General features: G+C 43.4%; 1 protein-coding gene across 6 annotated transcripts in view; it reads left to right on the forward strand.

The window, feature by feature from the left end:
- The first annotated feature begins 19,047 nt into the window (after positions 1-19,047).
- RBM47 (RNA binding motif protein 47) overlaps positions 19,048-24,864 on the forward strand; it is a 144,526-nt gene continuing 138,709 nt past the window's right edge. For 4 of the 6 annotated variants that reach the window (XM_053922678.2, XM_024573938.4, XM_053922680.2 and 1 more), the window contains exon 1: positions 20,042-20,541. The gene's annotated coding sequence lies outside the window, so the exon portion shown is untranslated. Of the gene's footprint in view, positions 19,130-19,279; positions 19,439-20,041; positions 20,542-24,864 lie in introns of those variants that run through there. The other 2 variants (XM_053922679.2, XM_071221303.1) reach the window with 1 other exon arrangement.

The following is a 24,864-nucleotide window of genomic DNA, read 5'->3' on the forward strand; positions in this document are numbered from 1 at the left end:
TAAAAGATACAAGCATTGTGCTAAGTGAAATAAGCCAGGCGGTGAGGGACAAATACCATATGATCTCACCTTTAACTGGAACATAATCAACAGAGGAAAAAAGCTAACAAAATATAACCAGAGACATTGAAGTTAAGAACAATCTAACAATAGCCAGAGGGGAGTAGGGAGGGGACAGTGGGGAGAGGGGTTTACAGAAGCTACTATAAAGGACACATGGACAAAACCAAGGGGGAGGGTGGAGGCGGGGTAGGAAGGTGGGTTTGGCTAGGGTGGGGTGGAGGGTTGGGGAGAAAATGCAGACAACTGTAATTGAACAACAATAAAAAAATTTTTTTAATATATAATCGTTATTTTTGTTTTTATTTATTTTTGTTATTTTTATTGAATAAGTAATGTATGCATGTGACAACAATGTAAACAATCTTGAGTATTTGTGGGAAAAAGAAAGTCTTCCCATTCTAGACCCCGTAGCTCTCCATTTCTCTTCTCCAGAGGTACCCAGTAATCATTATTACACATCTTTGTATGGAATAAAAACATGAACCCCAGAGCTAATGGGCCTCGGTTTAAATCCTGGTTCTATCACTGACTAGCTGTGTGACCTAAGGCAATTGATTTAACCTCTCTGTGTCTCTGTAAGGGAGGGATAAAAATAGTACCTACTTCCTAGGATTGTTGTAAGAATTTATGAGTTTGTGTGTTTAAAGTGCTTCAAATTGTGCGCATAGAAAGTACTATCTACTGCCTATGAATAGAGCTCTGAGACGATTATCACCCCAAAGATCTTAGTCCACATATGAGTGAGATGCAGGTGAGATGTGTCAAAATAAGAATCAGTGTGAAAGCACTGCAGGGTGGAGGATGAGAGGGGGCAGCAGCATCTGTTAGGGGAACAACATGTAACAAGTACAGATTCATGTTCTGCCTGTGCTGCTGATGGGCTTTGGGGCCTTTGGACTTCACCTCTCTGGGCCTCTGTTTTCTCTCCTGTGAAATCAGAACATTTGGCTTGATGAATTCTAAGCTCCTTTTCACATTTAACATTCTGAAGGATTGAGGGTGGGAGGTGGGAGGTGGGGGTGGGTGGGGTGGGGGAAAGTGGTGGTGGGAAAATAGAGACAACTGTATTTGAACAACAATAAAAAATTATTAAAAAAAACCTATTCTGTATCTCTAACAGGTTTGAAAAGCGCCAGGACTTTTTAAGAGAAGTGAAGAAATTGAAGTGATTAGTACGTAGGGAGGAGGGTTCCCCAGGCGGGGATTGATACCTCGGTGAGACCAAGACTCCCGGAGGTCAACTCTGCCACCTGCTTGAGTCATCTGGTTTCCCACATCCTCTTTTAAAGGAACTATGCCCTGTTCCCCTGCACTGAGATTCAATTTCAAGTTAACGTGATCTACTTCTAAAAGGCCAGAGGGATTCTTTGTTGGCCTTGATGACTCATAGGGACATTTTACCACCCATTTTATTCTGGCTACAATCCAGAATTACTGCACTGATTATTGAGTCTTTTGCTTGATTTTTTTTAAAGGTAAAATTTGACATCTGGTAATCTCTGGTTATTTTCTGGTATGCTTGGCCAGGTGGTACTTTCGGTGATAAAACTATATAGAACAAAGAGGTTTCACTGTGTTCTAAATCTTGTCTGCACTGTTTCTCAGATATCAGCATTTCTGCTCATGCAAACTCTTTTTGTGAGCCCGGAAACTGAGATATGCAATGACAACTGAAGAGGGAAGCTCCCAGGAGCTGGTCAGCCTGCAGTCACCATCTAGTCCCTGTTACATTAGGCATTCAAATGAGATTATATACATATTCCTATGTGGATACTCACTTTGATTATGAACATTTGAAAACTCACCAACGTTGTTGTTATTACTGCATTATTACCATTATTGTTGTTTTCCTAACGAATATTGTGTGGAACACTTGTATATTGCCATTCGCAAAGTTTCTTTTAAAATATTATTTATATGATCTATATTATTATCCTTTGGAGGAAGTATAGGAGGGTAGATAAAATAATAAGCTACAGCGTTTTGCTAAATTGGATTTGAATCTCTCTGCTCTCTGGTTTGGCAAGTCTCATTTCCCTACTATGAAATGAGGATAGTAATACCTAATTCATGCAGTGTGGGTGGATTGAGATGCACAATACGAAGAGCCTAGCTCAGTGGCTAGCACATAAATCACACAATAGATGGTAGGTACCACTACTGTTATTACAATTGTTCTTTTTTTCTACACAAGTAAATTGAGACTAAAAGAGATGAAGAGATTTATTCGGGGCTGGTTATGCCCTAAGTGATGAGACTGTGATTCAGTCATAGGTCTTCTGGACTCAAAACCTGCCTGTATTCTTTCTGCAGTATGGCATGGCCACCAAAAGGACCTTACAGTACACTAAGTGTGCCGAGTTTGGTTACCTAACTTGTTAAAAAGGATATTTGTTATTTCAAAAAAAATTTATTTGCTGCTGCTTTTTTCCTGTTTATCTCTTAAAGGGTCCCCTGTCCCCTGCCCCCTGCCACTTTGTCTTTCATTTAGTTGAAGCCAAATTAGGAAATTTGAAATAAACATCAGTAAAAGTAGTCCTTGGATTGGTTTCTGTCTCATCTTATAGCCCAACAGCTCCACATGACATTTAAGTTCCTATGGCTTTGAAAGCCTCCAATCAATCCCTTAGATCTCTGGAGCTGGCCGATGCCTTCCACGACACCCAGCACCACTCCTTCGTGAAAGCAGCGGCAAGTGCAGAGGTAGTTACTGCCGCAAGTTCAAACTCATGGAGGAGCCAGAACTAGAACCCACATGTCCAGGACTCCAGGCCAGGTTTCTTTCTTCTCTCTTTGCTCTTTAACAAGAGTTATCACTCCTTTACCCTTTTACTAAAAGTAATGTACATGATCTTCATGATCCTATGTGAGGGACTGGAGGATCATTTTAAATATCAGCAAGTTACACAACTGTGACACTTGAGCCATCACAGTCATGAGACCAGCGAGGCTTCTTTGGAAATCTTGCAGTCAAGATGGGAGTTTCCTCCAGTGCTTTTGTTCTGGTCTTAGGGCAGTAACAGGAGGCTTGCTCGTGACATACCTAAGCCTTCCTGCTCTGGGCTGAACTGAAAGTAGGGCAATACTTGCCAATCTTGTGGGTGGTATTTTAGTGTCTCCCTCTGGTCATAATCAATATCAGGAAGTGTGAAAATGTAAATCTTAGGCTTGCAGCCTCCCCTCCCTCCCTTCTGTCTTCCTTCCTTCCTTTCTTTCTCTTTAAGCCAAGCATACCACTAAACCAAATTTGGAGATTTTCCAAAAAATTAGACCTCTTTAAACTTGATCCTCTAAAAGATCCTTTCCCCTTCGTTCTCCCAGTCATACTGCCTGCCTCACAGTGCAGCAAAGGGCAGTGAACTTGCAAATGCAACAGAGGAGGAAAAGATGAGTTATGATATGACTCCTGACTATTTTGAGCACAAATCAAACAGTGATGCTCATCTTGTTTCTTAAACTAGATATAGATTATTTTTAAACTCTTCTTGTCATTTAAACCTAGATTTCATTCCTAGTTAGCTGGGATACCTTGGGGTAGTCATTTAACCTCTCTGAGCTTGTTTTTCCATCTATAGAATGGCTGTGATAGCTCAAAGTGATTGAGCTCTAATTTATTATAATAATAACAACAATAACAATGTAATAGCTCAAATTTCTCTGATGTGAGAAATAAATAAGTGCTTCCTGCCTGGCACTTGGCAGCCGGGGAGAAGTGCTAATCCCCCCCACCATGTGGCTCAGTGGGTTGGGCATCCTCCCACAAAGCGAAAGGTGGCTGGTTGGGGCCTGCAAGAGGCCGCCATTCAATGTTCCTCTCTCACATCAATATTTCTTCTCTCTCTGTCTCTTTCTCCCTTTTTCCCTTCTAAAATAATTTTTTTGAAAAAAAGAAGAAATGCTAATGCCCCTTTCTTCTTTCCCTGCCTACTCAGTGCTTTTCCTGCCCCACTTCACAGCCTTCTTTTTTCCTGATTCCCACTGACACGGTGGAGCGCAGGGTCATTTTCCTTTGCCAACTCCCATTTTTTATGCTGCAGGCTGTTTAGTTCATTTCCATTTCTGCTCAGCAGGGAAGACCAACTTTTCTCTGGAATTTGTGTTTCTGTTTGTTTGTTTGAAGTCTGATATCTCAGGGGATCAGCCTGTGTCTTCCATCCCTGCTAGTCCTGGGTCTTCAGAGAGGTTAGGTCTTCCTTGGCACTGAGATTTTAAAATAACACCATAGGCAAAGCACACAAAGTCAGTTCAAACTGGCTTTCCCCAAAGACCAGTGCCTGCTCAACCACCAGTTTTGGATTTCTCTCCTGGATTACATCGCTTTCGGGGCTATTGATTCACTCCTCAGCGTACTTACTGCAGAGCTGGTTCTCACCCTGTAATAAAAACTACAACCGTAGCAGCTTTCTTATGGACTGATGCTGACGGCATGATTGAGTTGCCCTGGGCTCATCTGCAGCGATTTTCTGTAGCCACTGCACCACCCCTCAGGCCTTGATCGCTGATTTTTCACACCCTTGGAATTTACCCCACTGATTCCTCCTGGCCTGGGGAGTCTGCTTGGAAACCTGCCCGGCATAGATAGGGAGCCCCTTCTTTGCAATAGGATCACCTTCCTCAGTCCTGTGGGAGGAGCAAGGAGAGGTTTCCTAACCTCCCCTCAAGGCACAATAAGAATTCCTCTTGGGTCAGAAGTGCTGGGTCAGGAGCATGGCTTCCAACTTCTTGCTGTGTAAATAAGGATTGTAGCCAGGAAACCACAGCAGAAGGGTCATATATTCATTCATCAAATATTTATTAGATATCTACTGTATGCAAGGTACTCTGCTAGGGCCTGGGTTTACAAAGATGAGTAAGTCATAGTTCCTGGCAGGCAAAGTCAAATGCACCTACACGTAATTACAGTGCTGTGTGATGCACACAGAAGAGAGGCCTGTGTAAATGGCCGAGGACTTTAGAGGAAGGAGGCCTTCACGCTGTGATGGTGAGTGTGGGGGATGTAAACTGGCATCACACAGGAGGTGATTGTCCAGCACAGCCTTCAGGAATAAGAAGCTCAACCAACTGGAGACAAGTGGCATAAGTAAGGGCCAAGGTTGGGGAGAAGAGGCTTGGTTTGGATCACTCCAGAGGCAGACCCAGAGACAAGAACTTGAATGTAGTACTTAATCTGGGAGACGATCCCAGGAAACAGTTGTAGAGGAGTAGAAGAAGGATCTGTTATTAGACATTTGCCATTTGGGGCCATTTCGAGCTCAATCCCTTTGCACAGCGCCGGGAGTCAGTGTAGTGTAAAGCATGTCTCGGAGTTACCGAACAGAAGGGGAAAGAAGCTGGGTGGGAGGAGTTGCTGCCAGGGACACTTCTGGCTTGTCCTGCCTGGTCCTCCCACAGATTAAAAAAGAAAAAAGCCTTAGAGAGATGCAGCTGTTTGCAGCAACTTTTAGGGTGAATGTGGCCTGATGTGAGCAAGGCTCCATAGCACCTGCTACAGAAGACCCAAGGCACAAAGAAGAGTGGGAGTCAAATTGTATGCTTTGCTAAAGGGGCAAGGGGGCCAGATGGTTTTTTATTCAGTAAGGGATGGGAGTCACTGAGGGGCCTGGGGAGCAGAGTGCCCTGGTCAGATCAACCAAGTGCCCTATAAGCAGAACAGGTTGTGCAATGGGAAGAAGGCAGAGTGACTCGCAGACACGGGCCCTGCCGGCACACAGGATAGAAGAGATCAGCAGCACTTACTGGGATGGGAATAAATTGTTTCCTCTTCAGTACTCCTGGGCAGAGCAGGGCCCTTACGCTGTTACAATAATTAGTTCTGCATGTCTATGCTCACACAACCAGACCTCAGTTTATAGACTGTGATTTCATGTACCTTCCTGAGCCTAACTCCTAGTGCAGGGTCTAGCACATGGAAGGGACTCGGACAGTATTTGATTGCTGAGTGACTAGGTTGGTTTAAAATCAGTCATTCCTCTGTCCAGAGCCATGCAGTGTGCCTGTAGCAAGATTGTCCTTGACCCCAAAGGACACTGGATGATCTCATGTATGTGTTTTAGAAGTGAACCGGAAAGGTGACACTGGTGGGATGGTCTAAAGTGTTTTGGAGCGCCTTCCCTGTAAGCCCAGAGCTGGTCACAGATGATGCTTCCTTCCCTCTGGGCTGCTCCAGCAAGGCCTTGATGGACCTTCGCCTAATTGCTTCTTCCATGGAAGATATTTTGCCACAGTCCGAGTATCATCACTGGAGGCTGGACTTTCCCTCTGGCCTTGGCCAACTAAGTAGCCTAGCCCCCTCTTTCTGCTTAGATCAGACAGCAGTTGCTTCTGGTTGCCAACCAGAAAAAGAGGCTATCATTGTCATTCAACAAGAGGATAGTTTTCTGAAGTGGCTATGTGACCTTTTCAGAAAATCCCCATGGAAAGGGGAAATATCCTGATGGTAAACAAGAGGAAAATAGAAACAATTCAGTAGCCCAAAGTCATTTCTGGAATGGAGCTCCACGCCCAGTGATTCCAACCCAGACCTCAAGGTAAAGGAGACTTCATAGGATTCAGCCTTCTCAGAGTCCAGAAAGACCATCTAGAGGTCATTTCATGAATCCCTCTGCGGTGGGCACAACCAAGCTGAATTCAATAAACAGCTATACTTCAGACATTTCAGGGAAGGAGATTCCTTATCTTTTTCCTTTAGTGATAAAAAAATGTATGAATAAGAAGCCCTTCAAAGAATTTATGACCTGGAAACTCATTTCATAGCTGAGGAAACTGAAGCAGAGCCAGTACTAAAACATTGTTTCTTGATCCCAGTTTAGAAACTTCCTTCAATTACTCATCAAGCATTCCTTGAGGTCCCACCATGTGGACCTCCACTTGGAGCTGGGAAAACACAGCTCAACAAGACAATTCTGCAGCTCCAAGAGGGGTCATAGTACAGTTGAGCAAAGATGTTTACATTTAATTAATATAATTAAATATCTCTTAACACTACAATAAAGGTATGTTCAAATGCATCTTGAAGTCTTATCAAGGGTCTTTGTTTCTTAAAAAAATGGGTGCTAATATTTATAACAGATTGCAAGTCTTCTACTTCTATCTCCTGCTTCCAATTTCCATGTCCATTAAAAAATGTATTCACTTCCTGCTTCCAATCCTCATGTCCATTAAGAAATGTTTTCACTTAGGCACATACTTGATGACAATTGTGTAAATCCCTGAATTTTATTGTAAAAACAGAAAACATATGTTCCCATCTCAAGTTTGCGGTGTCAGGCTGTTGCTTGTCCAGAGAGTTCAAATTTGCTAATGAGGTCCACTTACTGTTCTACTGCCTACAAACTTAGAAACATGGCCACTGTGCAGACAATGAATGGAATCAACTGCTTTAAAAAAAAAAAAAGGAAGAACAAAGAAAAAGAAAACCACGCTACTTGTTCAGGTTTGTTATAATAACCACAACGGAACACAGTATATTCGAGTGGCGGAATCTCATGGGTCGCTGTGGACTGGTTGTAATTGCCAGACTAATAGGTTGAGGTTTGGATGTGATTTTATTTGAGCAATACTGTGTCAGTTAGGCCCTGAAAGAAAGGATGCTGGTAGACTACATTGGTACTTAACCATTTTAAAGAGAAAAAATGCACTAGTACCACGGTTAAGGAAGGAGGTATCATGTAGCTTTCTGAATAGTAAGACACAAGGGAAAAAATATTCCTAGTGACAGAGAGGTAACATGTATGAATTTCACTAACTCTACCATTGCTGTTTCATATGACTCTTCATGCAAGAAGTGAACTTGAGCCCTGGCCAGTGTGGTTCAGTAGTTGGAGCATTGTCCAGTAATTGAAAGATTGCTGGTTCAGGTCCTGGTCTGGGCACGTGCCTAGGTTGCAGGTTCATCCCCAGCCCTGGCGCGGGCACCTGCAATCCCTCATCCAGATGTGTGTGATCCTCGGTCCCGGCTCCAATTCCCGGTCTAGGTGTGTACAAAAGCAGTCAATTGATGCTTCTCTCACACGAATGCTTTTCTGTCACCCTTCCTCTCTCTCTCTAAAAAAACCTCTCTCTAAATGAAAATGTCCTAGGTTAGGATTGAAAACAAAAAGAACTGAACTGGAAGACCCTGGCCGGGTAGCTCAGTTGGTTAGAATGTTGTACTGATACACCAAGGTTGTAGGTTTGATCCCAGGTCAGGGCACATACAAGAATCAACCAATGAATGCATAAATAAGTGGAAAAACAAATTGATGTCTCCTTTCTCTCTCTCTCCCCCCACCCCCTCCCTCTCTCCTTCCTCTCTGTCTCTATAAAATCAATAAAAATAAAAATTTTAAATAATGGAACTCAGAGGTGTGGGTCAGTGATGCATTGCAGGAAAAATGCCACTTAGGTTCTAGAACCAATCTCCTTCTGCTCCCTTATTAGTAGTGACCTAATTTCAACTGCCTGGATGCTGTGGAGAACCTGTTCCAACCAACTCATGAGGTGCCCCACTCTCCTACCTCCAAAACTCCAACCCTCTCTGTGAATCCCTATTTTGATCAACGGCCACATGAAGCTAGAATTCTTGGAAGTAGTTGCCTCCTCTCTTTTTCTCACCGACACCCACTTCCTTCTTCCTTATCACATGCCATTGGTATCAGATTCTCTCTGTTCCATTTATTCAATGTATCAAGCAGAGTTCAATCACAGTACAAGTAATAGAAATCACTCTAGCTGTTTAAAACAAAAAGGGATTTAATATATGAGGCCTGTCTGGAAAAAGTCCAACCATTGTTAATATAACCAGAACAGTTTGTGTGACATCGATGCAACCTGGCGGTCAAGGAGAGAGGACTGGAATGCTCATGTGTGAACAATGGCGACTCCACTGTTCTGGTCAGTGGGAGCGGTAGACTTGTTGAGCAAGTATGTGTGCTGTGTGACCGTCACATTCAAAATGACTGAGCAAGTAGAGTAACAAATCTGCATCAAATTTTGCGTTAAACTTGAACACTCCTCTGAGGAAACTATTTGGGTGATTCAGAAGGCTTTCAGGGATGATGCGATGAGGGCAGTGCAAATAAAAATATGGCACAAATGCTTCAAAGTTTAAATTTTAAAAAAAAAGGAAAAATGCTTCAAAGATGGTCAAGAACCTGTTGAAAGTGATCCATGTTCTGGAAGGCCTGCAACAAGCAGAACACCTGAAAATTGTGAACATGTACGGGCTGCAATCGACAAAGATCAGCGACAGTGCGAGAACTAGAAGGTGATTAGGGGTTCCAAAACCTACTATGTCCGAGATTTTGACGTGGGATCTTGGCACAAAACATGTTGTAGCAAAAATCATTCCACAGCTTCTGCTACCAGAGCAGAAGGAACATCATGCTTCAGTTGCTAATGTGTTTTGAACAGTGGAAGAGATGCTGGGAGAACTGTGTGAGGTCCCAAGGTGACTTCTTTGAAGGGGACTGAGGCATCATTCCTGTGTACAATGTCTTTTGTATCTTGTATCTTCTTCAATAAAGGTCTCTATTTTTCACATTAGGTGGTCTCTATTTTTCAGATTATGTGGCTGGACACTTTCTGGACAGATGCAATTAGGTGCTTACATAATCGTTGGAAGAGCAGGCATTTGGCTGGACCTTGGGAGATGACTTCTATAGTAGCAATGCTTGCCACAGTCCGAAAGGCGGGGAGGTAGAAAAGCACCCTGGGAACTATTGAGTTTAGTGACACACAGTTTCTTTGCAATCTGAGATCATCCAGCAAAAAAAAAAAAAAAAATGTCTTCTGCTCCATACTTTACCCATGAAGCTATAGCAGCACCCTGGGGTGCTGCCACAGGAACACCCTCTGTGGTTATGACCATGCTTGCTGGAAGAAACAGCAGAAACAACCAGAAACCTGGCCTCTTCCTCACTTTTACCTTCCAAGTCTTGTGCAAATGGATTTGCTTGTCAGAACTCACCTTACTTTTGGACTTTAACTGCAAAGTGCAGGACATGCAGTGTTTTGCTTTCCAGCCTGTCAGTACAGGAGGATACATCGAGAGGAGAGTGGAATGAGATAACCCATAGTCGCGACCACATTCAACGTTTCTCACACAGACACTGCCCTATGGACCTTGTCATCTCTCACCTGAACCATTGCAGCTTCCTCCTAACTCATCTTTCTGCTCCTGAGTTCTCTCTCTCTTCAATCTACCCCAGTTGAGTTTGAGTTTTCTTTCTGAAACACACCCATGACCACGTCACGTTCCACCCAAAATCTGATCGCCCATAACAGTAAGGACCATTCTCCTTTCAAGTCTCTTGACCACCTGGCCCACGCCCACTTTTGCGGCTGCAAATCCTGCCACTTCACCACACTCCCAGGCTTCCATCACACTGGATGCGAGATGCTTTCACAACCCCCTTCCTCACCTCTTGTCGCTGTTGGTCATGACGTTCCTCTGACCACAACTCTCTGCTACCCTTCAATTTCTCATTTTTAATTCCCTGTTCAAATGTTTGAACCTCTAAGAAGTTACCTTCACTTTCCCCCTCTTCCACAAAGGCAGAACTAACTAATGGGTTCTCTCTGGCATTTTCCATCCATCTCTATTGCCTTCCTCACTTTATATTGTATGCAGTTATAGATATGTCTGCCTATTTCCAATGGCAGGGAGTGGTCCATATTTCTGTTCATTTGTGTATCTCCAGTGTGACTGACTCTTGGTAGATACCAAATAAATATTTGTTGAGCAAGTGAATAATACAGGAACAAATTGTCCTGTGTGCCTAGAATACCCAGTCCCACCTGACTATCTTTTCTCATCAGATTATAGACATCCTGAGGTCTTTCTGGTCCCAAAAAGCAAGCTCTCCTTTGATCCTCTGCTTATTATCACTGTTCTTCATTTCAAGCCTAGTTGTTTGAGAGGGTTCTCTGCACCTACCATCCTCACTCCTTCACCACCCATTCACTGCTCGGATTTACCAAACCGCTGAAATTACCCTTATCAGGGTCACTAGTTAGTTATCTCCTAGTTAATAAAGAACATAAAAGTTTTCAATTCCTATCTTAGTTGTGCCTCATTTGACTTTGTGGGCACGCCTTCCTTCTGGAATCTCTTTCTGTCCTCGACTAATATTCCTCTCAGCCTTCTTCACAGGTACTTCCCCTTTTGCCAGGACAGAGCATCTGCCTCTAGCTCTCTTCTCTTCTTGTCCTCCCAACACTCCGGGTCATCCCATGGCTTCAAGCGCCATCAAAAACGTGTCCGTGTGTGGGACATTCTCATGTCTACCAGGTGCACCCAATGAACTGCCCTCCAGGCCTGTCTGCTGGGCGTCCCACAGAAACCTCTGATTCAAGGAGTTCAAAGTTGGACTCGTACCCTACTGCAGGGACCTCCTCACTGGTTTCTCTGCTGCCGCTCTGATCCCCTGCAGTGTGTGTTAACCCATCACACAGAACAACCTCCTTCAGACTAGAGTCAGAGGTGCTCATTCCTCTATTCAGTGGCTTTGCATGCCCTCAGGGCAAAGGCCAAAGTCCTTACAATGGCCTGTGAGGCCACACACGATCTTGCTCCATCATCCTACTGACTCATTTTCTATCACTCTCTCCTTCCATCCCTCTACCCCAGCTGCACCGACCTTTTTTGGCTATTTTCGAATATGCCAAAAACACGCCTGCCCTGCCTGGAGTGCACTTCCTCTGGGTGCCTGAATTGCCATGTTTCTCTCCATCTTCAGTCCCTCTCCAAGGTCACCTTCTGAGAGACATCTTCCCTGACCACCTTTGCAGGAATGTGACCCCCCTCGCTTTATTTTTCTTCTCTGCTTTAGTTTTCTGTCCTCTCCCCTACTTTATTTTTCTTTTAGTATTTACCGTCATCAAACCTGCTGTATATTTTATTCTTTTTTTTGTCTGCCTCTCCAACTGCAATGTAAGCTCTATCAAGACAGGATTTGTGCTTGTTTTTTCAAGGTTTGGAACAGTGCTTGGCACATAGCAAGTGTTCAATAAATACTTATGGAATAAATGATCATTTCTACTCCAAACCGTCTGACGAATCACTAAGCCCATGACTCTTCCCACCTGTATATCCCTGAATCTTCTCCTTGCCGTCTGCTTTGCCACTAATTTGGGCTCTAATAGATAAGCCGACCTGATCTCGGCCCTCCCTATTTAAAATCCTTTTGAACTCCCTGCCATAACAGATGATTCTCCTCAAGAATTGGCCTGGCTATCTCTCAGTTTCATCTACGCCACTGCCATCCAACCCTCCGGCCACAGAGAACCCCTTGCCTTCACAGCCCTGAATCCACCATTTCTCTTGTTTCTTGGTGATTCTCACACTCCTGAAATACACTTCCCATCTGTTTTATCTGGCTAATTCCTGTGCTGCCTTCAGACCCCTCAGTTCTGACATCATCTCCACTAAATTGACTCCTTAAGTCTATGTTGGACTGCCACTCGCTTCCTGGGCTTCCACACTGCAAGGTCATTGGCTAGTTGCTTACCTATCGCCATAGAATATGAGTTTCTTGAAGACAGGAATTATATCTCATTTACTTTTCTATATTCTGCGTAATGCACAGAATTCAACACATAGTAGATTCTTGAAAGATATTTATTGGATAAAATAATAGATGGGAGGTAGAATGAATAATTATAACAGTAATTGCTGCATGGGGGTAATAATAGTCTGGTGCCGTTCTCCGTTCCCATTTATAGTCATCCATAAAATCTTGCTGACACTCCTACTGAGGTGGCTACTGGTGAAGATTCTAAAGACCCTGGGTAGTCAAGTAGGTTGCCTACAGTCACACAGTGTGTGCGAGAGACAGGATTCAAACTCAGGGATCTGGCCTCAGACTGTGGTCTGAACCACTATGTTTATAACTGGTAATGGGTGGCTGGATGGTGCAGACAGAGGCATTCCACACAGAGAAATGATAGAAGAAACGGTGAGAATATTCACATTATTTTTTACGTGGCTTTCACGGTCAGTAGATTTGACCACATCTGCAACTAATTCTGTCTTGGAAAATACTCATCTCCTATAGTATTTGTCAAATTAAAACCTTGACCATATTTTTGAAAACACATTTATTCTCTAATGTGACCCGAAACCTCAGATCCTAGATGAGCTGACCCCTACTTCCTTTAACACACACTTCTGAATACTGAGATCATAACATTTAAATGAATATCCAATTTGCTCATTCATTCAACAGTTACTTATTGAGTGCCTACTATGTGTCAGGCATGGTCTTTACGCTGGCACCCCCGGTACTAGAATACACACACTCACGTATAATACAATCATAGGTGCATCGTATATAGAATCTTGTGTGAGGCAATAGAGCGTTGTGGTTAGGACCACATGCTCTGGAGCCAGACTGCCTGGGTTAAACCACAGCACATTTCTAGTTACAGGACTTCAGTAGTGTTGCTTACCTGCACAGCACCTTGGTCTCTACATCCCCAAAATGGGCACAACAGCAGCCTGTATGTATCTCGGGGGGCTCTTGTGAGAATCAAAACACATGTGAAGTGCTTAACACAGTGTCTGGCAAATGTTCTGGTGAGCACTAAATCAATGTTAGGAATTTTTTGTTGACAATCTTTTCTGATAAGTTATTGCTGAATGATTGAGCTTCTTTGTGTGGCTGTTTTCCCTAATAAAATAAAAAGAAATCTGGAGATCTTCTCTGCTGGGGAATAGGTCTTAAAGAGATATAAAAGAATTAACAGCGTGTGTTGCCATAACAGAACCATTTCTTGGTCTCCAGTGGGCCTTTAAGGGCCTCTAATTTACTTTAGTGCTCCTTCCATTCCAGCAGGGCAGCTGGAGGGGATGGTTGGAGGCAGGGAGCCTTCTGCCTAAGCAAGAGGGCTTTGGCGGAGCTATTTGTGCAGGAAGAACGAAGGTCAAGGGACTCCTTGTATTGAAGGCCTTTCTTGAAATGAAGGATTTGGCTTCCAAGATTAATGTTTGGAGTGAACCCCTGCTATACTTAATTCCCTTTTCTGTAAACTCAGTACATTTTTAAAATTCAGCTAGGGGCCCTCCTATGGTGTGGCATGGAAACCACACACCCAGACGCCTGTCTAACAGAGTTCTGAATGGCCCTCCCTCATTCTTTGACCTATGGGCTGATGACTGCGTTCTAGGGTTAGTAATTGGGCTAAACCCTGTGGATTAAAGATCCAGTGGGGATTTAATATAAAACATTTTTAAAGGCTTCTGTGGGTAGTTAGTCGTCACCGTAATAGAAGGGAAAAGAGAGGCTGTGGACACTATGGGGTTGGAAGATCTCTCTGGGTCAAGTTGCATGTTCTAGATTAAAATAGGGTTTATTTTCTGAATGATTTCTGTTGGGGAAAAATATCAGCAGCTTCGATCAGCATTTAGGGTTCAGGTCATCCAGGAATAATTTCTCTTTCAGGTAAAATTAGGGGAAATGAAAGGAAAAGGTAGAAAATAAAACCTTTGAGAAGATATTATTATCCCTTATCACACTGTAAGATGGTACCTAAAGTGTCAGCTCTCACAAGAAGTAAGTAACAGAAGCTGTTATCCCCTAAAAAGTCAATTGTTTACCATGGTCTCACCACAGCCACAAGGAATTGTTATCCTGGTCAGGGGACAGCCCTGACCAGTGTGGCTCCGTTGGGCATCATCCTGCAAAATGAAATGTCACAGGTTCAATTCCCAGTCAGGGCACATGCCTGGGTTGTGAGTTCAGTCCCTGGTTGGGGAGTGTATTAGAGGAAACTGGTTAATGTTTCTCTCACCCATCAATGTTTCTCTTCCTCTCTTTTTCTCCCTCCCCCCCATCTAAAAATAAATAAATAAAATCTTAAAATAAAAAATTGTTTTATGGAGAAATAGTAACAATAATAATTAATAGCAAACAGTTAAACAGCAGTTAGTGCTAGGCGTTGTTCTGAGCTCTTTGTATTTATTTATTACATCCCTCATTTAGGCCTCGCAGGCACCATTTTAGTAGATGTTCTTTGGTTAGAAAAATAACTAACGGGTGTTGAAAACTTAGTGTGTTGAGCCTTGTGCTTTTATGTGTATCATCTTATTTAATCATCTTGATGACCCTACAGTTAGGTATTGCCATTGGCAGCAAACTCAGGCTTAAAAGTTAGGTAACTTGCCCGTGACCCCGCAACTGCCAGGATATAACCTTCAATCTGGCTGACATCAAGCCCAAGCTCTTTACCTTGCTGCCCTTCTGTTTGTCATACAATTGGAAGCATACTCCATAGGGCCAGCACACCTGACTTTCACAGGGCACAGACCTTTGATGGCTTTCTTTGTGGCTTTCGTGCCTCCCAAATGAAAAGTGTGCAGAAACTCTGGCCAGAATCTCCTGGCTGTCTCCCGACAACTACGAACTAAAACAACCTTTTGGAACTCTTTGCTTCTGCTCCCTAGCTGAGTATAGGAATAAAGTAATCACAGTTTGCCCTGGCTGGTGTGGCTCAGTCGATTGGATGCCGGCCTGCAAACCAGAGGGTTGAGCGTTCGATTCCCAGTCAGGACACATGCCTGGGTTGCAGGCCAGGTTCTCCCCAGTAAGGGGCCTGTGAGAGGCAACCACAGATTGATGTTTCTCTCCCTCTCTTTCTCCCTCCCATTCCCTTGCTCTAAAAATAAAATAAATAAAATCTTTAAAAATAATAATAAAGTAATCACTATTCTAGTAGTAGGGAATAGCAAAATGCAGTAAACAAAACAAAACAAAACCCTGACTCTGCTACTTACTAGCAACTTGGAACAACTCTTCAGACCCTGGTTTCCTGATCTGAGCAATGGGGCAAAACAAATGATTTGCGCTTTACCCACACTTCCCGTAACTCACACAGCCGTGATGACCCAAGATGACAATATCTTATTGGAAATGCCATGTACACAAGTGGTTATTATTATATTAGGTTGCCTGAAATGTTTGTTTTCTTTTCCCGTAAAATGCATCTAGTAGCGCTTAGTTGCCTTTAACTTCACTTGCAATAATTTTGTTAGATTGCATTGTGGCACTTGTCATATCAGCATCAGAAAAAAAAACCCCATCACAATTGGTGAATTTTGTAGCCATTTTAACATTGAAGATGGAAGAAAATGTGCAACCTTTTTGGCATATTGTGCTTTATTATTTCAAGAAAGGTAAAAATGCAACTGAAATGCAAAAAAAGATTTGTACAGTGTATGGAGAAGATGCTGTGACTGATCGAAAGTGTCAAAAGTGGTTTGGGAAGTTTTGTGCTCAAGATTTCTTGCTGGACGATGCTCCACAGTTAGGTAGACCAGTTGAAGTTGATAGCGATCAAATCAAGGCATTAATTGAGAACAACCAACATTCTACCATGCAGGAGACAGCTGACATACTCAAAATATTCAAATCAGTAAAGTTATTGGTGAAAATGAAAAATGTGTCTTTCATTTTACGGAAAAAACCATACAAATTTTTTGGCCAGCCCAATGCTTTGGTTCTTTTACAAGGGTCTGATGCTTGCCTTTTTTACTGAGGGTATCTTTGAATAATGTTATGTAATCTAAGATTTAAATATGGAAAAGAATTCTTTGTGAGCTGTGGAATAGGGTGTTTTTTTTTTCCAGGTATGAAAGGAAATACCATTGTTTGAATAACTTTGGTGTGCCAGGAATTGTGCTAAGATTTCATCTCTCATTTAACTCATATAGAAATCCAGAGCAGTAGGTGTTATTATTTTATAATGAAGAAACCGAAGCTCAGCGCAGTTAAGCAATTTGCTCAGCATCACCTAGCTAAGAGATAAAATCAAGATTCCAACTCAGAATCTGTGGTAAACCAATCTCCATGTCTGCATTCACTCTAGCACATTACCTCATAGACAGAAGGGAAAGAAGGAAGCAGAAAGCAAAAGGAAGGGGTTTGCATACCTAAAATGCCCCAGGAGCATGGGGTTTGCCTGGGAATTATTATTATTAGTCATCAAGGCTCTGCCACAAAGAAAAAATAATGAAAGCTCACTTTTTTTTCCTTCTTTTTTTTCTATAGCCTTCCACTTAAAAGATTTGTTTCATTTTTGCCATATTTCTGAGGAAAGGAATGGGAAGTAGTTAGGAACAAAAACTATATCCATTTAATAGGTGGCAGTGGGCAAAACTGAGAAGGAAGAAGCAGACGTTCCAGACAACATTTGAAAGTAACCAAGTCGGAATTGCCATAAGGACTCGCTTCCCGGACCCGGGGCCACCCTCCCTGACTGCAGCTGCAGTTCGTCTGGAGTCACAGGGCTTCACACTTTCAAACTCACTTCATTATTTCTGCTCGTCGGTCCCAGGCTTGGGCCCAGAGCTTCCTAGGAAAAAGCTGTTCCGAGGTGGAACATCTGTGCGACCTGAGTGTCTCTCTCAAGCCTTTTCACTCAGACGGTCCCTGACAGTGACAGGCTTTTGAAGGCCACAAGCCAGATATTTCTGGAAAAGAGAAGAAAGGCTAGTGTAGACCTGGACTTTTTAGGTTGTGGAGCCCTTGTTCGTGCCTGGTAGTGACAACGCCAGGCATGACAGAACCTTGGAGTATTCCCATTCTCTGTTGATTATAGTTCACCCTGGCTTGTAGTGACAAGAAATGAATTTAAAATTCAGAAAATGTTTAATTGATCAGAGTTAAACCTTGCCATTGGGAAAATAAAAATCAAAGGGATTGAAATGTTTCAGAATTCTTTGCTAGTTTTAAGGAATCATTTTCCTTAAAGGTGGCAAATGCTGTTTTTAGATTGAACCAGAACTGTGAACTAGTCTCCAGCCCACCATGAAATAAAACCTTAAACTAATCGGTCTCAGTGTCTTCATCTGCAAAAATGGTATAAAGTAGCTCTTAGGATTGATTTGTAAGATCAGATCAGATGAGGTGGGTGAAAGTGCTTGGTAAAGTACTAAGGGCTTCATTAATGTAAAGGGATTTCTTCTTGAAAGTGAAGCTAAGTGGAGGGAAAAGGGTGTCCTGTTGGTACTGATTGCAGTTTAGTCTTCAATAATCACTTAATATTCATGAGGATTTTTTAAAAATCATTTTTTCCTATTTCACACTGCTTTCAAATGGCAACCGACCATGATTTGTTCAGCATCAGCTTCTAACTACATCAGGTAAGGAACTCTCCCAGGGTCAGAGTGCAAGTCATGCTGAAATCCAGACCAGACTGAAGCACACGTGAGGATTGATTGTGTGGGTCCAGAGTCTCCTTTCTACTAGTGAGCTCCATGGAGTATACAGGCAGATTTATCTCCACGTATCTTGCCAATCTTGCAACTTTCAAGTGAGATGAAAATCAGTTTTACGTGATTCTTAATGTAAACTGTTAGCAAAAAATCTCACCATCGGCCTCTTCCAGAAACTGAAGCTGGGAGAAATTTCAAAAAAAAATTGCTCATGGCCCTGGCCAGTGTGGCTTGGTTGCAGTGCCCTTCTGTAGCTGAAAGGCTGCGGGTTGGCATTCCCAGTCAGGGCACACACCCAGGTGGAGGTTCATCCCCGGCCCACGTGCCTCCAAGCCCTGGTATACCTGAAGGCAGTTAGTGGATGTTTCTCTCACATGGACGTTTCTCTCTCTTCCTTATTCTCTCTCTAAAAAGCAATGAACAAATGTCCTTGGGTGAGGGTTAAAAAAATTGCTCATGGACTTACTACTGATGAATCTAGATCCTACTTCTAACTCTCTTCATACTCTCCTCTTCAGGGAAAAAAAGCCATAATAAAAAAAATAATAAAAACAATAACAACAACAGCTCACACTATGTGTCAGGCACTTGTTCCAACCTCTTTGCATGCATTAACTATTTACCCATCAAAAAAACTTTTTTTGACTAGTCCTTCACTAAAGTAGCCCAAAGAGAAACAATACTTTTTTTCCCCCCCTCAGCTGAATGACACTGCAACCCGAAATCACAACTCCGTTTTAGGTTCCTGGTGGTGCCTGCTTCCTCTTCTAGTTTGTTTAGTCACAGAATTCGATTCCTGTTGGCCGATTACTCGCCTGCAAACAGGCTTAGCGCTCCATTGAAATGCGTGAGGCTCCTTAACTCTTGTGTAAACAGGTAATGCCAAGGGGTGGGGCACAGATTGCGGGCTTTTTTGGGATGGGGATGGGGGGTGGGGGTTAGAACCAACTCCTCAGAGACCAAGAGAGGTTAAGGGAGGGCTTGGCTGCTGTTTTTAAATGCAGTGTTTTTTTGTTCCCTTTCTAGAAACCAGCTGTAACTTTAGGGCAGAGCGCATTAAAATAAGCCACTTCTGAACAAGCAGCGCCCAGGCCCCAGGCCCTGCTGCGAAGGCCCCCGGCAAAGGTCAGGCTCCGTCCGCGTGACGCCGGTTCCTGCGCTCGCCCGAGCCGTGCTGGGCTTCAGGTAGGCACACTCTGGAAGGTCCCCTCCTCCGGCAGGTCCGCTGCGGTGCTCGCTCTGATCCCACCCGGTTAAACGACGTCTTTACGAGGGCCAAGACGGGGGTGGGGTGGTGCTGATCGGCTTGTGATTCAACGGCAGGTTCCTTATTCCTCAAACCTGTTTCTGCTTGGTTTCTCTGAACCAGTCCAAAGGGGCCAGACGTCTGTTTCGCACAGATGTCCTCAGGTGGCGCAGGTGTCACTTCTGGGGTCATCTCTGGATGTCTGAAATGGGTGTGACTTTTTGAGCTGGGAGAGAAGCCTGTCCGGTGAAGTCCCCAAATCTCTCCGATCAAGGCAGATTTATTTTTTAACCTTCAGCAAAGGTATCTCGGCTCCTAAAACAACAGGAATGTTGCACTGGCCTTAAGCCAGCGGAGGCTCAGCGAGCAGGATAAAATTTCAGTGCAGATTTACGGGAAGTTGCCGGTGTTGAGAGTAAAAATCTGGTTTGGTGAGTTTAAGGGAAGGGAGTAGACGAGAGACAACCTTGCTACTGTGAGGCGAATGGCCTCGGCGGGGGAGGGCGGCGGGAGGAGGGAGGAGGGAACAGGGAAGAGCTCGGAGACCAGACGCCGAGCGCTCTCAGTGCGCAGCACCGGGCGCAGCTGGGCTCCCGGGCCGCTGAGCTCCCCGGGGTACGGACCCGGCGCCGTTCTGCCAGTGGGATCGCCGCGCTTTCAAGTTCTCGCTCCCGCCAGGAATTGAGCCCCTGAGAGGTGCCTTCTGGTTCTCGCTCCTGCTTCCCACTTTGGAATGTGCAGTTTGGGATAGTTGAGAAGCCGGGGCTCGGGGAGTAGTCCTCATACAGAGTTTGTGCAGTTTCCAAAGTTAAAAAATTGTGACAAACTGGAATTCCCAGAGCCTGGGAGTTAAGCCTGAAACGACCTGTTGCTTTAAGCGGCGCGGTGGGGAGTAGCTGGACACTCCTCATTTTGGTTTTACATTAAAAAGAGGGAGGCGGAGAAGATGTTGTAGGTTACTTGCTAGCCGTGTAAATTGCTACCGGGCTGTGAATGAATGGTGTTAATTTCTGAAGTGGGCGATTCCAAATACATAACAAAGGTAAGGTGGTTTTTTGGTAATCCTTCTAACGACTGTCTGTCCCTTCTATCTTACATTTGGTCCCTATTTCGAAATTATTTCTTTTTCTTCTCTCTTTAGCCCTTAGAGCCCTCACGCTACAACCTTCCTTTTGACTCTGGTATATTTAGTGGGGAGGAAATGGTTTATAAAAAGATTTTAAAAGCGTCAGCTTCTGGAAAAGCAGAAAATCATATACAGTCATCTGCATCATGCTTCCTGTGGTGATGAAACTTTTTCTATACAAGAAGCAAAATTTTGTCACCCTTGAAAACACATGATTGGGCCATCCAGAGAGGCACAGGTGACTTTTTAGACTCAGATTATTAAAGTGAGAGTGAGGAAACCTGACATCCGTCTCATTTAAATGTTAAGGATGGTGTGTGGGGGGAGGGCAGGATGTCTTCCTGTACTAATTTACCTCCAAAGGTAATACCGAGTGCAGGCCTAGTTGTTTCAAGTTAAAAACTCAGTCTGCAGGAAAGGGTACGACTGATAAATTATGACAGCCGACCAATCAGTAGTCACCAGATATTTAAGAAAACAGTTACAATAAATAAAATAGAATCTTTCCAAATAAATGATTCCTTTTTTAATTAGGTAAAAGTTCATCTACTCTCTGGTACTGTCCCAAGGCATTGGGGGCTGTGACTTCTTTATTGAGGCTTGTCAAAATGATAGAAAGATAGTGTCCTCCAGGTACTTCTTATAGGCCATATGGCTTTCAAGGAAAAAAAAAATAAATTACTTGATTTTTCCTCGTGACATTTTAATGACTCAGGTTTTTTTTAGCGGGAATGTAGATTAGAAATGTATTCTTGAAAAGTTTTAATGCTGGATTGGGTGATTTTTTTCAGGGAAGTAAATGGAGAGGGTCGGCAGCACAAACATGAAGAGGGTGGACACAGTTTAAGCACAGTTACAAGTAGACCAAGGGCGTTTGAAAATTTCAGGTGCTGATTCTAAGAGGTGAAAGGTTGTCGGTGGCATAAAACACAACCTCTGAGACAAACCGAAGTACCCAACCTAGGCAATGAGATGACACTTTGTGGGAGATTGTGTCACTATTAATTTAAACAATAATTTTGTCGGATTGATGACCTGAAATCTTGGAGGGTGATAAAGCCAACCCCGTGTGAGAGGGAAAACAGGAGGAGGGAAACAAATAAGTCTGGGGTTTTGTTTCCTTTCTTGTCTACCTCCCACCTCTACATTTCAAGTCCCTTCTGATTTTTCAGGACCAGGCAGGGGAATGAATGCAGGTGCTAGTGGGGGGAAGGGGATCTCTTCAAAAACAGACTAAGGTTCAAGTGAAACTGATTAGATTTTCCCAGGGAATGCATAATCCTAGAGGAAAAAACAAACAAACAACTTACTCTGAAGAAGGCTTTAATTTGGGATTCATGAGACTTATAAAAACGATACATTTTTCGTGACCCTAGAAATGTGCACCAAACATTTATGAAGTTACAGTGAAGGTGTAATGCAGTTTAAAAAGTGGTTGTCAGAGTGATGCTAAATTAAAGGTTATATTGGAACTTTTCAACTGATGGCCCGATTAAGAGATACAGTTTTCCTCTTGGGAGCAGTTCCCATGTCTTATGATGGTGTTGATTTTCTGGTTTAATTTTGTGAGAGGTATGTGTTAGTCAAAACAACCCCCTGCTCAGAGTAATTGCTTTAAAGAACAACTGCGAAAAGATTTTCAGCAATGGCAATGCAGGTGACTTGGTTTATGAGATAGGGGGCCTTCATAATCTCAGGAGCAGCACTATCATAGAAATAATAATAATTAATTGTTCAGTGGCCACCTCAAGTTTTTGGAATCTTCTCATACTGGAGGGGTTTAGGAGGAAATGGTACCCCACCACTTACTATGCGTGGTCCTGAATCATTGCGTCAGTACAACACTCCTGCGATCATCTGAGCTTATTTTCTGATTATTTCTACGCCTCTCACTGTCATAGTTGCTTCCCTTTCTAGTCTGTCAGCATCTGTATGGGGGAGAGGAAAGAGAGGGGAAGGTGTCTTTCCTTTGAAGTCAGTGTACCCCCTCTTTTCAGAACCTCTTATATTTTGTCCGGAAAGGTGAGGGAGGAATTTTCCAGTGAAAGTAGAAGGGGAGAGAGTGTCTGGAGGGATAAGTGGCCAAGACGCAGGTGAGTTCCAGACATTGTTAGTAATGCAGAATTTACCAGAAAGCCACAGGGGGATTAGCAATGTCCTTTAACATTGAAGGTGGACTGTGGACTGAAGGAAGTTAAGGCTCATCCCCCCACGTTTTGTAGTTCAAATGCTCCTAGTGCACTGCAATAGATGGCTAATTCAGTGAGTTTAAGATACCATCTCTTGGTACAACTGAAAGTAAACTGATTACAAAGGGCTCAAGCCCTTCAGCCTCACTCCCACTAGTCTTTCCTCTACTTTCTGCAGTGATTTAAGGACAAGTGAAACACACAGCTCAGCTTCTATAACCTACGTGTATAAGGAGAGTATGCTTTTTTGTTGTCGTGAATATTCAGCTTTTGCCATATGAGTTTAGTTCATGCAAAATGATTTGTGAAGTGTGTTTAGATGTATATAGTTTATGTGTTTGTGAAATACAAAAAATAAGTAAACTGATAGTATAACAGAAATCATTGACTATAGTTTGCAGTTGCCCTTTTTGTAAACCCTGTCAGGTTTTGAGAGGGTCATTTTAGAAATCAAAAGTACAATCGCACAATCCCTACCTTGCTGAAGGCCATTTGAAAGAGGTGACGTCAGGAAGAGACAAGTGCTAGCATCGGAACCCTGAAAACTCTGTGATTTGGGGAAAATATTAATCTTTTGGTCTTCGTGTATTCCTGGGAGTACAAAATATATACTTTACTTGTAAATTGCAGCCATTGATATTAGTCAAGAAAACAATGTACCGTCTGCTCAAATCATGATATGTGTCTGGGGATAGTCTGTGGTTCTTACGAACGTGGCAGCCCAGTGCCAAGACCGTGGTCAGTGCCCAGTGGGTGTATATTGAATGAAAGGGGAGTTGCTGACGGTTTCAGCCTCCTGATTGCTCTTTGCTTAGATAATAGTCAATCTTGCTAATGTGGAAGGTTCCACCAGCTGGGGAGAAAGACGGCCCGATCCCAGAAGCCGTGGATAAGCCACACATGGGCGAGCGAGAGTTAACTCTGTGTGCCAGTGGGCAGCGGTGGGTGCGCAGTGAATGCGGGGCATTGTGCCGGTGAAACAGGAACAGGACGCCTCTACCTGACCAAGGAAATGCCAACCTGTACAAATTATGACAAAAAGCATTCAGCTTTCAGGGCCGTGAGACCCCACTTGATTATTCTTATAAAACATTTCACATCAGGCCACGAAAAGAAAAAATGAAGAAGTATTTCATAAAATGAAGATATTTTCAGGTGTTCATTTTCTCACATGAATTTGATTGCTAATCTGAAAATGTGTATTTGGGCCTTTCGAGCCCAGGTGGAAGTATCCATGTTTCTAGAAGTAGGGACACACATCCATGAGAGCACTGTGACTTTTGAAAAGACTGCTTAAAGACTCTTTCTTTTTGTTTGTCGTCATTTATTTTTTAAAATAATAGCATGGGTCTTGGTACACCGAGCCCTTGCCGAGGTTAGTTAGGCCCATCTTCTCCGTAGCCTTCTTGAGACGTTGCTTTTGTGCCTGCTGCCGTGAGGCCGTGGTAACCCAGAGCACTCAGTGGGGCGCTGCCGCTTGTTATTAACAGATTCAACGGCCCCGCGTGTCTGTTGTTGCGTCTTCATACTCTCCCGGCGAATATCTGTGTTGTACTTCTCCATGCGGACGATCTCACTATTTCGGGCTTGCCCACGGAAGAATGTGGTGGCTGTGGGCTCCCTTGGAGTTGAGAGTGAAAGGCCGAAGCTGCAGCATGCTGCTGCAGAGGAGAGCGCAGCCCTGGGAGCTGGTTTGTTCTCACGGTGATCAGCGAAATTTGGTCACACGTGGAAAGAAAGAAAAGGGGGCTAGCCAGAGGGAAAATGACAATTTGAGGAAAAGGAGATGACCATTGGCTCTAAATTCAAACTTCATTAGAGAATTCTTTAATTTTATGAATTAAAATAATTAGGTAGTCCTGAAAAAAATATTTTATTGGCGTATACTTGGCATACGCTGTTATATTAGTATAAATTGATCTGTGGTGTGAACAGGGCTTAGAACAGTGCTTAGCATGTCGTCAGTATGAGGTGCTTACACATCAGGTTTGAAAGCATTTTCTGTGTTTGAGTCCTTCGCTCGCTGTCCTGCTCCACGTAAGAGTGGTCT

This window comes from Desmodus rotundus, chromosome 4, assembly GCF_022682495.2.
Source record: "Desmodus rotundus isolate HL8 chromosome 4, HLdesRot8A.1, whole genome shotgun sequence".
Classification (NCBI taxonomy): Eukaryota; Metazoa; Chordata; class Mammalia; order Chiroptera; family Phyllostomidae; genus Desmodus; species Desmodus rotundus.